Source organism: Scleropages formosus, chromosome 8 (assembly GCF_900964775.1).
Source record: "Scleropages formosus chromosome 8, fSclFor1.1, whole genome shotgun sequence".
NCBI lineage: Eukaryota > Metazoa > Chordata > Actinopteri > Osteoglossiformes > Osteoglossidae > Scleropages > Scleropages formosus.
The window spans coordinates 26941685-26957322 of record NC_041813.1 but is presented as its reverse complement, the minus strand read 5'-3'; the positions used below and the strand labels follow the sequence as shown (position 1 = coordinate 26957322).

Below are 15638 nucleotides of genomic sequence, written 5' to 3'. Positions count from 1 at the left end.
GCTCAAAATAATGTGATCGGCACGAGGGAGCCATGAATTTACCATGGCTTCGCTAAGAGAAATTCAGCAGCAGAAGGGTTAAGTGCAGCACTCTGAATCGGCGCTAACCGGGAGCCTATTGCACACTAGCACGATGCACAGCTCGCCTTCCATAAAAGGCAACGAGTAGTCAGGGCACATGAAATATCAAACGATTCATTCATTAATACCCGCGTGTGACCGTGAAACGCACAGTCCGTTGTGCTCGGACTGCCCCTCGGGCGCGTAATTAGCGCGAGAGGAATATAATTATAATTATGAGTGGCGCGAGGGTCACGTTTTACACACCGGCGGTGGAGAGAAACACGACGTACCCTCGTAGTATATTAGAATTTACTCAGTTTATTTCCCCTAAGAACATCATCACGCGTGAAAAGCGATGGGAAAATCGCGTTTTTATTTCACACTGCCAGAGAAAAAGGGCGTGTTTTTCAACAATTGTTCTACCTGCCCCTGGAATCCACCCGTAAACATATGACAAATGTCAAGACCACGGAACGCAATGGAAATTAATTAAGGACCAGAAATGGCTCTTCTCATACGCACGCAGCCACTCAGCGTGCATGACATCATGATTATTACATTCATTCATAACGGACACGTATCACGCGAGTAGACTGGCGGAGGAGCGGAAACGGCCCGGGCACGCAGCGCGGGCACACCATACCATAACCGTACCACGATCGTACCACGCCCCACTCCACCGTGGCCTTGGCCCGCGCACGATGACACTAATCCCACGAGCGCGCCGGGCGGCGTGGAATGCCGAGCACGTGCGCCCCTTATCGCGCCACAGTCAAATAAACGCGGCGCTCCCCTTGAATCGGCCACGCTGATTAACAACATGTACCAAGCGTATGGACCTTCAAAAACCGAGTCCTCGGTGCCGAAACGATGCAGCCTTGACGTACTAGACGTGAACGTTAGCGAAAACAACACCATTTGCATTATGATTCACGACGTGTCGACGAAAACGGGATCATACAAGAGCGTGAAATGCGGACACAAAGTGTCCCTTCCGCCGACGACGGGAACTGCGACCGGACCGGCATCGAAATATTATTAACACTGCGCGGTAACAATAATAATAAAACGTCCATCCTGGGAACGGATAGGGACGATGATCTCTTTCGAGTCACAGGCAGACGGTGACCCAACAACACGCTTTTATTTTCTTGCGTAGTGTTGATGTCCGCGGTCCTTACAATTACACTGAATTACATGGATGGACACGATAAAGTTTATAACTCGGTTACCTGACAGCTCCGTAAGTGTACGAGATAATAGCGTAAAGTCGCTGAAATAAATTCCATCTCAATAAATGTTTCTCCTTGGAATATATATATATATATATAGATTTTTTTAGGTTTATAAGAATTCTGCGTAACAATCAGTGACTGCTGCTTTATTCATTTAAAATGATGTACATCATCTTCGTGAAGCAGCTGCACAGCACTGATCACCTTTGCTTTGTGCGGATCCGCATCTCTCTGTTTACAGCAATTTGCTCCAGAAACATGTCTGTGGAATGAGGTCATGAAGTGAAAAGACGGGGAAAAAATGTTCCGCTTTGTGAGTAATGACGAAAACATTACTCCAATCACATCATGATTCATACTTACTTAATGCACAATTTCCTTAGAATAGTATTAGAGGAAGAGTGACCTCCATCTACCCTTTGCACAGAAACAGCTCCATGCAGTGCAACTGTCTGAGGAACATCATGGACTAGTAACATCATGAGCGCTCAGTTCAAGTGTAAGAGCAGCTGCTTCAGAGCAGCTTTGGACACAGCTGGACCAACTCTGACATTTCAAGTTAGTCTGACTGTCAAATTTTGGTCAGAATCTGTCCTGAGCTCAAGAGCAGCTTGGGCCATCTGTCCAAAGCGAGTCCAACTGACAATGTGTCGCAAAATGTGTCGTGTCTCTTGTTCGTCACGCTGTATCGCAAGCACCGTTAAAAATAGTGTTGGTTCAGATTAGAAACCCACAACATGAATACAAAAGAACATAAAGGGGAAAAAAAACAGGTACTAGAAGCTTTGAATCCACCTGATATCCCCCGACGACTCGTCTCAGGTATACGGACGTAAACGTTTGCTGCGCTGCCTCAGTCACGCAACCTAGTTTTCAACCTAGGTCCTCAGGTACAGTGAAAACTAGGTTGCATGACAAATTGTGCATCGAACAGGTAAATTCGAACAGTCAGGAAAGATTCAAAGATCCACTAAGGTGAGGAGTCCAAAAAAAAAAAATCTTATTTCCTTAATTCATACATTCTCCTCTTTTACAGTGACGCACACATTCTTGGCACAACAAATTAACCCCCGTCATTACTGATGTCAGAACTCAGATGTGGTTCAAGCCAATTGTCTGTCATTGATACAGTGCCCTGTGGTTACAATGCATCTTTCACAGATCAGAAATATATTGTGAAATACCAGCGATTAATGTTTGCCCATAGAAATATCAGCTATTGATACCTATCAAGGGGGGGCGCAGTTGCGCAGTGGGTTGGACCGGGTCCTGCTCTCCGGTGGGTCTGGGGTTCGAGTCCCGCTTGGGGTACCTTGCGACGGACTGGCCACCCGTCCTGGGTGTGTCCCCTCCCCTTCCAGCCTTACACCCTGTGTTGCTGTGTAGGCTCCGGTTCCCCGCGACCCCGTATGGGACAAGCGGTAAAATAGTTATAATTTATTAAATCATTGTTGTACTGTACGAGGGTAAAGAAATTCTCCCTTTTGAACAGTAACATCAGCCTAATTTAAACAGGTGGTTACAAGCGCCTGTCCAGATGATCTGTGTGGACTTCGAGTTCCACTCTAAGAAATCAGAAATCACTTTCATTTGATCAAGTAGAAGACTGTCGTGTTCCAAATTAAACATTTCAGAGGTGCGTTAATGCAGAGAACATGTCATCACGCTGCTAAAGTTCAAGGTCGACTCATTTTTTCCATAAGTTGCGGAAATGTGCGCTAGTACCTTGCGAAGGTAAGGGGAGGAAAAGCGTCAGTCTCCAGGTGCAGAAGTGGTGACCACAGTTTCAGATATTATCCACCATCAAACCCTTCCTCTAACTAAGGCCCAGGTCTACTGTCTGAGACAGGTGATGCAGCAAAAAGGGGCAGGAATCAGACAGACGTGGCTTACTTCACCGCTGAGGGGCACCACGTTGAGGAGACACTCCAAATGCTGAGAGGGTGACCTTTAACCAACTGGTTCCCATGGTATCGTTCATGACGGTGGACACATAACATTTTAAGTCCATTGTTGGGAGGAAAAAGTGAGTAACTAATCACTAGTAACATAAAGGCAACTTGCTAAGGCATCTGATATCCAATTCCCAAGAGGAACTGGGGGGGCTAAGCAGTTCTTGTACAAATGTTAAGAAAGGCCTGCAGCTATCCCAGCAGAGCTCTGCAGTGGCGATTAAGCTGTTCTGTCCACCAAGTCAACAGGGTTCAGCATCACATTGGTGGCGATAATTTGCAAACTTGGCGATCAGGGAAATTAGGCAGTTAAAGCAACAGCTAGGCTCAAAATGTGACGTGGAGGGTTTATTTTAAATGACTGCACTACCATTTATATGGATCAAACAAACAATTTCATGCTAAAATGCTCTCAGTACAATTCTCCTCTTCCTAATATTTATTGCAAAAAAGGGGATATAAACAGAAGAGGATAAATGTAATTTAGACCAGTTTCATTCTCATGAATATGTTGTCAGAGGGTACAATGTGGGATGGAGATGGTGGTGAGAAGGTACCAAAGGCCATCATTCATTTAGAGTGAAACAACAATTGACTCTTATACCATCTTGGCAATTAAGCAATTAAAATCATAACTGGACTTGTTAATGAGTGTTAACTTTGCCACACAAAGATGGGTAGTTCTGGCACTTTTCTCACTGAAAACAAAGCTATGAACAACTGCAAATTCTAAATATCCCAAATTAACATTCACGTGTGAAAACTCCATTAGTTTCAGCGACACTGTCAGGAATAAGTAAAAATATCACGTAAAAATTACACACGAAAGATAAAGATGAACGGCGGAGGGTGCGGTGGCGCTGCAGGTTTGGCCTATGCCAGCTCTCTGGTGGGTCCGGGGTTCGAGTCCCGCTTGGGGTGCCTTGCGACGAACTGGCGTCCTGTCTTGGGTGTGTCCCATCCCCCTCCAGCCCTACACCCTGTGCTGCCGGGTTAGGCTCCAGTGCACCGTGACCCCATTCGAGACAAGTGGTTTCAGACTGTGTGTGTATGTGTGTAAATGTTGGTATGTAATGAATCGATACTGCAAGGAATGGGGGTGGAAACGTTTCAAATGAAAGCAAATTGGAAGAAAGGTTATTGTGCCACATGTAAAGACAGTCAGGCTGAATGTTCCAGCCTATCTATATGGAAATGAAACACTGGGGGGAATCAGGCCTGATTTCCTTTAATACCTGAGCTTGTAATTGGCTGCAGAGGCACAACAGGAAGGACAATAGGTCTGAAAGAGCTGTGTGGCGAGAGGAAGAAAACAAAAAGCTCCAGAATAAGGTTTATGAGTAGTCTGCCTGAAAAAGAGGAAGCTGAAATGAACGCTTCAAGACTGGAAGATCATTTACATGAATCAACTTGCTTTTAAAAAGAGGGCAGCGTGCTACACCTTATCTGCTGTCACATACATACAGGAGAGAGAAAGAGCAAGGCAAACGGAGGAGAAAGGTTCAAACTGCTAGCTTATCATCATCATCATCATCATCATCATCATTTGTCCAGAATTTTTTTTTTTTTACAGAAATTTCCATTTGGTCGTTGATCCTGTGGAACAGATCTGTTTTAGCAGTGCAGCTGTTGCTGTAATTAATACTGTGCAACTCAAGGTCTCCAGAGGAGCACATAAAATGAAAGTCACTGACAGTAATGTGACTTTTGATAGACAATGATTAATAAATCAGCTCCAGGTATTTGAAGCTACCTCAGTTCCAGTATAGGTTCATAATCAGATTCTTGGAAGACCCAAGTAAATCAAGGTGTCTAGTAGTCTTGAAAAGACAGGCCATTATTCGCGTGATGTGTTCACTTGCGGGATGTAAGCTGTACAGTAAAGATGCTGGATGGAGATGAAGCAATAAGCAGATCATTGCTCTGAAATTATGTGGAGGAAACAAGGCTGCTGAATGAGCATGATATGCGAGGTATGATGCAACCCAACAGCAACACAGCCATTGTTCCTGTCCCTGCCTGCCAAGGCACCTGCCAGTAAAAGACCCCAAGATGCCCCATCCTCCTAACCCCCCCAAAAGACGTCAGATTTCCTGACGATGTCTGCGCGCCTCCTCTCATGATGAAAGCATGAGAATTAAATTGCCTTGGAGAAGACGTGTGTCCCTGTAAGCGCATCAAAGTAGTTGCGACTCTACCTTGGCCATTTGTAAGACCGCTTGCCGAATCAGAATCGGAATCCGACTGATTTGGCCAAACACGCACACACATACAAGGAATTTGTTTTCGGTTCCCAATGGCTCAGTGTAGAGTAAACAACAAGAAAAAAAAAAAAGAAAACACAACATACATACACATACACACGCACACATACATACAGGGATTCATTCTGGAGGGGATGGAATAAATTAGTGAAGGATCCAATAAATAATGAGGGAAGGAATAAGTAAGAGGGAGAAAGTATTGCACAGACTAACAACAATCGGCTGTTCGTAGACATAACAGCGTGGGGCAAGAAACTGTTTTCGTATCTGGTTGTTTTGGCGCACAGTGATCTGTAGCGCCTGCCGGATGGGAGAAGTTCAAAAAAGGTGCGGTCCAGGTGAGAGGGGTCTGTCACGATATTCCCCGCCCGCCTCCTGATTCTGGAGGAGTACAGGTCTTGGAGGCAGGGCAGTCTGGAACCAATGACCTTTTCTGCAGACCTGACTATATGGTGCAGCCCATTAATTTCTCGTTTGGTTGCTGATCCAAACCAGACTGCGATGGAGGAGCTGAGCACAGACTCGATGACTGCTGTGTAGAACTGGACCAGCAGCTCCTGTGGCAGGATGAGCTTCCTCAGCTGGTACAGCAAATGAGGAGCAAAGCAAAGAACTTGGTTTGTTAGTACTGTCACCCGGAACCACAGTTGACGGGGCTCCCATGGAGAGCCTGCGATGGGCTGCAACAACCTCACCAGCGAGCTGCACAGAAAATGCCCCCCGAAGAGCAAGAGTTCATATTTGTCTCTCTCCTGCTATCTCAGGCACATCTGACAGGCACACGCTGGCCCTATTATTTTTTGTTTGCTTGACAGAACTGCTTTTTATTGCTTCTCCCTGCCATTCCCGTGCCAGTTTATTTGTGTCTATTTTCTCGGCTTCAGCTGAGCTCTCTGCAACAACCAGCGCCACAGGCGGAGTGCCACGTTCAAGGGTACAACAAAAAGTGGTCTCCCGGGAGCTGAGCGTTCAACCTTCACATTTCACGTACAGTTCCTTTGCCACTATGTCACCGCCTTTCTGGTTGGCTGAATTGCCTTGCATCGCCTTGCCATTTGGCTGGAACCTCAGGCTCCAGCAGTGCTGGAGGCTCCAAAAATTGCCCCGGTCTCTGCTGCCCAGCTCTCTTCCACTTGTCACCGATATTTGTCTGCCATGGGGTCTGCAAGGGGCGATGGCAGCGCGACCCAGCACGGCTCAGCTCCTGGAGTCTACCTCGCTCACCCGTCTGGGCACGTCTTACTCCTGATCATCTGCGCAGCACGCTCTCCCGTCAAAAAGACACCACACCATCAAGGGGCCTTCGAGCGGAGCTTGCACCCTGGTCCACACGCCGCTATATAAAACACACGCAAACGTGTGCTGCAAGCACAAGGACAGAGACTTAAAGTGCCTCCGATTGGTTTTTTTCATCAACCTGCTTTTGAGCGCGATGAGGTATCCGCGCACCCGTTTTCGGAAATGCAAAAACCATCAAAGAGCACAGCCTTTACCTGTCCCAATATTCTGCTCATATAGTTAGAGAAGGATTAAGACTGGAACCTGTGAGACTGGAGTTGATCATTTTCTTCTTCCCACACGGTTCTAGGAGGACCCAACTAAGCTTTCGCCGCGACCCCCCCCCCCCCCCCCCCCCCCCCCCCCCTCACCGTTTCTCTGTGATTGTGTGGTTACTCCAGCCGTTCAATACAGCCAGCTCTGAGCCCGTCTCCTTTCTCCGGTCATTAATATTCATTGATGTTCCTCTGTCTGCCGGTCACCAAGGATCGTTATCATGTAGGCACAAACTCTCAGTGGAACGGCTCTCCACTGCTCCGTTAGCACTGTACGCCCACGCAGAGGTGGCTGTTTTACCTTGAGAGATCAGCTGGAGAAGCCGGGAAGGCTCTTATTTCAGCACCACAAAACGCAGAGAGATCACCGACGTGGATACTTAGATCCGTCCTACACAACGACCACACCGTTTCTTCCCACCCCTCATGTTTCCCGCGTCCCTTTGTGCCTTCGCTCCAAAAGTCATTTCCATTCCGCTCAACAGCAAAATATTTTCCTGTTTTCGCTCCTCCTCCTCCTCATACTGTCTCTCCTTGCGTACCATCCCCCCTCTCCCGCCGCCGTGAGGCAGCCGGGGCTGTTCATTAAACCTGGGAGCTGGGGGAGGCGAGGGCCAGCTGCTGCGGCCTGCATATGCAAACCCGACTTGGTGCCTCGCAGATGCGGCCCGCTTTGCACGGACCCTGCCTGCATGCTATCGGTGCCTCCTCCCAGTCCAAAGAATTCCTAAAATTCAGCAACACGGTGTGCTGACAGAGGGATCTGGCAGCACGTAGCCCTGTGAACACCTCATGGCCATCTCTAAGTGGAGCGTTTTGAGAAGTTCGGTAAGATTTGCAAGCGCAGCAGCGAGAAGCAGCGTGAAAGCGGATTGCACTTAAAGGACTGCTGTCACTGACTCCGGAAAAAGCAGGTGTTTACCTGTCATCCCCCATCTATTAAACATTAAGAGCATCAGGCAGTTAATCACTGTACTTCCATCAATGGTAATGTGTGCCAAGTGCCACCCCCACCCTGCAAAGAAGGCAACCAACAGGAGAAAACCAGACCCTGTTTTCACATGCAAATCATACTTTAATCTCGCCATCCTAATAGACCACCATGGCAACCCAGGCACATTGGTAATGAGGCAGAGGCTCTGGTTAGCAGGAGAGAAGGTCAGCAAGGCCTGCTCATTGACTCACCATTCCACACACACACACGTATACACGCAAACAAGCTACCGAGCTTGCATGATACCTCTGCACGAAAAGAAATCACGCAGGAACACTGGCGTATCAGCCCACGTCAGACGTCTCCACGACCGGCGGCGCGCGATCCAAAGGGTTCTGCCCGCGCGCCGTTTTCTGGCGACGCTTCTCCGACGGCACCGCCTCACCAGATATCGTTCAGAACGGTTACATCACGCCGAGAGAGATGGCGGGGTTTGTTTATTGTCGCCTTTGTTTTTAATAACCCGGCATTCCAAGACGCCCCCCTCCCAGAGCACAGCGCTCCACACAGCTTGGAAGCAACAGTATCTACCGCATCAATAATAATCGATAGTGCGATTCAGAGCTAATTTTTGCACAGACTTCCTGGCCTGATAAAATTAAACAAGAGGAAAAGAGCGCAGGCATCACGGGATGGATGCAGAGGAAATTTAAGGGCACCGAATGGGTTGGGGCGATTTGGTAGCAGGGGGTAGACTGCAGAAGCGGACAGTTAAGGATGACGGTGAAAAATGACAAAGCTGTTTAACTGTGATGGAGGAGAAATCGGCCACAGGAGTCATGGTCATCGTGCGACTCTCGCCTCCAAGATCGGTGCATCTGCCAGTTGTTTGAGTTCAGCTCGTCCGTCTTGAGCCGCGTCGTTAAACTTGACCTTTGACATCAAGTATCACATTCACCATTAACGCCTTCTGCGCATGTTTGTTTGTCACACAGCAGAGCACATGTCTGCTATCACTTGTACTAGCTGAAGAGATGCAGTTACCTCCACAGCACTGGCTGACCTTCGTGAGATGGGAGACCCCGGTGTGCCCCTGGTTCCTCGTGAACAGTTCTGAGGGAAAAGCTTCTGCTGATGGCTGTGATCATCTGCGAGGAAAGAGAAAGATAAGGCCACAAGCTGGAAGCGGCGATGGAGCAGCACCACGACGACTCCTTGTTAAATCACACATAAAGATCACTCCTTTCAGTATGTGGAACTCTCCTTCCGGTGTCACCACCAGTTATTAACATCCCACAAAGAAGATAACTGTTGCTTCCATTTAATGTGCCAACGCACATTACTGGACTGATTAAATCATCCCATCTGCTCAAGCAAGACAGGGTTTCAAAAGTCCTTACACGAACAACCTCTAACACACAAAAGAATCATTAAGCCTTTGCTCAGATTATAGGACTGAACAACCGCTTGCTACCCATACAAAGAAAATGTCAGCTCCTGGTCTGGTAACACTGACCATTTAGCCATTGCCGAGGACGTATTGATTAATTGACGCACTAAATGCTTTTAATCCAAGGGTAGTTCCACGTGGCCACGCGCCCTCGGTGCGTCCTCCTCACGTACGGTCGGCTCCTTCTCCCCAGGCGTATCTCACGGCTACAGGGCCGACTTCCAATGAACTCTATGCATTGTTAACGGCCCACGCACCTCATTCACCGCGGTGACTTACACTGCTAGATATCCTACTTACACTGGGTCACTCATCCATACATCAGTGGAACACATACACACTCTCTCTCACTCACGCACTATGGGGGAACCTGAACAGCATTTGTTTGGACTGTGGGAGGAAACCAGAGCGCCCAGAGGAAACCCACGCAAACAGGGGGAGAATATGCAAATATGCCAACTCCACACAGACTGGACGGGGATGGAACCCACGTCCCCTCACACCACCCAGGCGCTGCGTCACCGTGCCGCCCCAACCTCCGGGCAGAGCAGTTCTCCGGGTTGCGCCTCGTACATCCCGGCAGCGACGTTTTCCGAGGCGGCGCGGAGGCTGTTCTGACCCTCCGCCAAGCCAGGCGAGCGAAGACGCAGGCCTCACGCGCACCTTGCTGACCACCACCAACAGGCAGAGGCAGGAGCTCCGGCTCCGCTCGCACACCTCATATTCTCATTGTCATTCTGTTGTGCTGACGCACAGGAGGGATTTGCCTGGAGCAGCAGGTGACAGTCAGTCAGTCAGTCAGTTGTGTGAACAACTCAGTCTGTCTGTCTGTGTGTGTGCAGTGAGATAATAACAGTTATAACAGCAGTAAAACAAGAGAACTTTCTTCCCCACTTCGCATAAGCGGGTTAAGCGAAGCGCTTTTACCCACCTTGTACACAACGCAAGGCGAGCGACGGCGCCTGAGGCGAGGCGGTCAGCCGCGCGCGCGTTTTGTTTACCTCTGTGCGCGCGCTGCGGCCCCCGTGCTTGCGTCACGCCGTAATCCCCGGCGGCGCGCGCGGCTCCCGAGGGCGCGCGGCGTGCCGTCCCTTGGACGCAGCGCGGGCGGCTCCGTTTCAAAACAATTGCATCATCCGCCGCGTCTCCGCGCCCTTATTGCTGAGTAGCGCGTGGAGGAGACGCCAAGTGGGACGTTTTGGCGGAAAAAAGACACACGCGAGCGATTAGCTCCGGTATTAGCCGCGTGTTATCAAAAATGACCTGTTGGACGTCGCAAGTTTAATGTAATAATCAGGAGTTAATTCCGGTTCCCACTGTCGGCCTTAATCCCCGGACTTCAGCTTAGATTCCTCTGCAAATGGCACTAGCGCGATAGTCCGTTCATTTTGAAGGTGTTAAATAGTTTAAAGTTGTGCGATTTTTTTTTTCTTCCCCGCAGACCATTTCTCGTTTATTTTAAATAAGTTGTCTTATTTTCCATAGAGGCCTCTCATGCGATAAGTAAACGGCCTCTCTTAGAAATATGACAACACATCGAGTAAATAAATGGAATAAAAAATGTATGATCAATGCATGTTGGCATGATATTAAAGGTGTGTGAGCGCAGAATGAACAACTGGAGGCTTTCATTTCCAGCCCTGAAAAAAGACACCTGTTCCCAAAACCAGCGAAACACACCTGATCGCAACAACACACCAACAATTCATAGAAACAAAAGGGAAAATCGGACACAAATGTTGGCGTTTACACACAAAGGAGCCCTTGAACGGAAGTGTCTAAATGCTGACTCTGTGTGTGTGTGTTACTCCTGCGCAGAACAACCGGTTGATGAGGATGTTAGAAATGTACATACGTACAAACAAGGACGCTGAGTTTTCTCGTTTTGCGTAAACACACACGTAACGCCTCTGTACGGACGAAACAGCTGGCTTTTGGAATGCAACTTTTTTTCCCCTCCTTGGCACATCTACAAGGTCTCAACTTGAGCTTTTCACCCCTGTTTGTGATACGGCCCCTACAGTTAGACCACAGATGTTATCGGTGGGGATGGGGGTGGGGGCTATAATAACAGCTCTGAGATCATCCCTTCCCACCCACCACCCCCGAGCAGCGGTCCGCACATCGTGAGCCGCGAAGAGCACTTAGTGGAGCAACGACTGAGGAGCTGCCAGCCACCTTCCCTGTTTGTTTACTGTGCATTTTTGGACGAAAGGGATGAGCATCTGGAAAGCCGCATGCAAGCATCTGTCGGCTACCTGCAGAACCCCCCCCTCCCCAGCCCCGTACTCCTCCATCCCAGTGAAAAACAGCCCATTTGCCAGGGAAACAGAAAAACGAGGACTCGTTTGTTCTCGGACGAAACCCCTCCCTGATAAAAAGCAAACGTTTCCTAGTAGAAAAAAGGCTGTCGAGCTTTGCCTGGTTGCCGTGATTTCTTCCTCCTGTGGCCATTTAGTCGTCATTCTGGCCCCGACAAGAGACGGCTCTGAGGTGGGGAAATCAATCTGCCGCTAACAGGGGGTAATCGGAGTCACACAGGGGGCTGAAATTGTTGTTTCCCGAATAAAGACGACCTGCACGGCGCGAAACGGATCAAGGTTGTGTTTGTACAGAGCCTGAGGTGTCTCTGATGTCCAGCCTCTCACGACTGGCTTCACCCGGGTTCGATTTACGGGAAAGTGGCCTTGTTATGCATGAACACCCATCTGCCAGGGCCTGATACCATCACCGCCACTCTGCTGGGGGGGGGGAAACAGTTGGTTACACCAACAAGACGAGCAGTCTGCTGTGAAGAGCCCCCTCCATGGAAAAAGCTGAGGAAACAAACCCCTCGCAGCTTTTTTGAAGAAACTGTCTAATTGGTATGATTCCAACCATATTGCCAGGCGCATGCAGGCAGAACAGAAAACACCTGCATCGGCCCACGCAATCCGAAAGACTTCAGCGAGTGACACGCGCACCCCCCGCACCACACACACACACACACACAGAGAGAGAGAGCCTGCGATTTGACCAGCCTACAGTGATCATATGCTCAAAAGCATCCCATAGCTCCACTGAGCATCTGCCTAGAAGGTGTATTGGAAAAAAGAGCAACCTTTTACGAGCTGAAACTTCCCACAGTTTGTCGCTAGGTTCAAAATGCGTTTGAAGTCGTAAATGCGATCTTTCTCCTTATTCTAGACTGGTCACATACGAAAACAAAGGGGAAAAGTGACCCGCACATGTTCTCCATCTGCCTGATCACTGACCTCTCCCAGAAATGAACAAACGACTGTTATTTCAACTGCTCTGGAACCATAAGGTGTATCAGGTCATAGTCTCTGACTCATGGTCCAGATAAACCTTCATCTGGGTGATGTCACACCTCAGGGAAGAGCAAATGACCCGAAAACACACCACATCGGCCACTTACTTCTTCATCTCCAGCTTTGAGAGCAGAAAGCTGCAGATTGCCATCTCCCGCTGATGACTGACACATAGTCCCACGTGGATTATTGTTTCCAGTTGGTTTTCCAATAATACGTACACGCGCTGTAAAAACGCCGAACTACACGAATCCTCAGGGGCTCATGCAAATGTTGGAGAAACACATTGCTCTGCTGAAAAGCATCTGTACAATCACACATTTCTCCAGTAAGATCGCACTTCCATGAGGTTCAACAAACTGCAAAGATTACTTGATGCATTTCCCACCTGTCATTCTCGGTACGTAAAAATATCCTGAAGCAAAAGTGCATTCATACAAATATTGAATAACTTCACTGGAAGAGAAACACACACACATTTTCAGAACCGCTTGTCCCATACGGGGTCACGGGGAACCGGAGCCTACCCGGTAACACAGGGCGTAAGGCCGGAGGGGAAGGGGACACACCCAGGACGGGACGCCAGTCCATCGCAAGGCACCCCAAGCGGGACTCGAACCCCAGACCCACGGGAGAGCAGGACTGCGGCCCAACCCACTGCGCCACCGCACCCCGCTGGAAGAGAAACAATAATAGTTAATTAATAGGTATATATATGAAATGTTTCTCAGGTAACTTCTTGGTGGGGCTTTTGTTACCTTCACTGCCTCTGATCTCCAAGGTGTGCAGTTTACATCAATAGTATTTATTTTGGAAATCGGTTAGTTTGTTTCCTAAGGCGTGACAAGAATAACAGTGACTCCCAGGCTGATGGTCAGAAGACTGACCCTTACAATGGATCCCACCACCTACCAGTCTTTCTTCCCCCCAAAATAGAATGAGTGTCCATTTATGTTTGACGGATAAATAAATATTATATTAACATAATTAAAAATAAATATTCGATTGATGATGACAAAAATGGAGGGGGCACAGTGAGTAGCGCTGCTGTCTCACAGCGTCTGGGTGGTGCGAGAGGACGTGGGTTCGATCCCCACTCAGTCTGTGTAGAGTTTGCATCTCCTGCGTGCATTTCCTCTGGGTGCTCTGGTTTCCTCCCACAGTCCAAAGACATGCTCTTCAGGTTCACCCATAGTGTGTGAGTGACAGGGAGAGTGTGTTCCACTGATGTATGAGAGACCCTGTGTAAGTAGTGTATCTAGCAGTGTAAGTCACCTCGGTGAATAAGGTGTGTGGGCTCATAACATCACATTGGGTTCACTGGAAGTTCTTTTGGAGAAAAGCGTCTGCTAAATAAATGTAAGACCACAAGAGAGTCAGATAAACACAGGCATGTTCGGTAAGCAAGCTTTCCAAAGTCAATAAAGGAGGAGGACTGTGTTTACCTGGAGGAATGAGCTCTGCTTGTTTTCCAGAGGGCCTTGGGGAAAAAGGTCCTACCTGATGCAATTCAGTGCAACGGTTTAGTGTCTGTTAGTCCCATTGCCAGGGCTTGGCTGGTCCCCGGGGCTTCGGGGAACGGCTGCTGAACAGTTTCGCAGCCCATCACCCAAAAATAAAAACAATAAATATCCAGGGTCCGCTACTTATCCTCTATTGAAAGAAAAATTTTTGTACCCTCAAGTAAAGCAATCAATTAGAATCTAAAATAAATGGTATGAATTGTAGGTATGGAACAGACTGGTTATTATTAATGGCTTAGAAGCATGAGCTTGGGAGGACAGCATTTTCTGGGCATTCTGTAGGAGCACATATGCCCGCTTTTGGGAGCACAGAGAGGGAAAAATCAGTGAAATGATGCAATTCGCCTCTGCCGCACAAAGACATCAGAAAGAGGACAACGAGAGGCACCGCAGTACCCAGCTCGGAACTAGTCCTCCTTTCTGACCCTTTCTGTGGCCTTAAGATACTCGTGAGTCACTCTGCGATCCAGTCCGCACACCACTGCCACATGAACACTCCTTGTTGACACATGGCATGCAGCGACAATCATGAACGAAATCATGTTATTCAGGCAGCGGAGCATCATTTTAAGGACTCTCATTTGAAGTCGTGATTACAAATGTCATTTCCTTGTGCTCACTTTACTTTCACTGAATCCTGGACAGGGATGGGACATAGGAACAAGATTACAGGCACATATTTGCATGTGTGCACAGGCACGCGCACACACGGTTGATATGATGTGTTATTGTTTTTGTTTCCCAAAGGACTTATCATCACAGTCCAGCAGTTGGTCCCTGCACTATAGATATATAAAGAAGCAAAACCAGGCCTATAAGTAACAAATTACTACCATGAGCCATTAACAGCAAAAATGCATGAATAATGTGTAAAAATACATTTCTAAGAACCACTGTATTTCATTTTCTTGCATGCTTAAAAAAAAAACCTTTGCAGGTGTTTGTAAAAGAATAAAAGGCTCAGTAGTGAGCTCCACTGTATTTCTATTTGAACATTTGACATCAGACAGAATGTATCTGTGACCACGCTGAATCTGAAACTGTGCAGTAAAGCAGTGTTGGGACAGCAGCCGTCCTGTCTGGGCTGATCGTAGCTCAGGTCATATGGAGAGCTGCATGATGAAAGTGCAGGAAGGAACCCCAGTACCCCTGATCCCCACTGGACTTGTTATCGGCTCGGGAGCACGGAGAGCCAGTGCTGACCTGCACAATTACACCCCTGCAGCCATCCATCACAGTTATTCGATTGTTCACCGCGTGGCCTTTTATCTAAGGGATGTTCACTACAAATAATTCAGCTCACTGGAACGGCTGAATATGTTACTGATGGAAATTAGCGTAAGGACCACCTCA

At 48.2% G+C, this 15638-nt stretch overlaps 1 long non-coding RNA gene across 1 annotated transcript; it reads right to left on the bottom strand.

Moving 5' to 3' along the window:
- Positions 1 to 8433: 8433 nt before the first annotated feature.
- Positions 8434 to 10506, bottom strand: LOC108937006 (uncharacterized). Its single transcript, XR_001966318.2, has 3 exons — positions 10383 to 10506; positions 9046 to 9149; positions 8434 to 8934 (listed from the first exon to the last, which is right to left on the bottom strand). It is a non-coding gene; the product is annotated as an uncharacterized LOC108937006 (long non-coding RNA).
- Positions 10507 to 15638: the final 5132 nt, after the last annotated feature.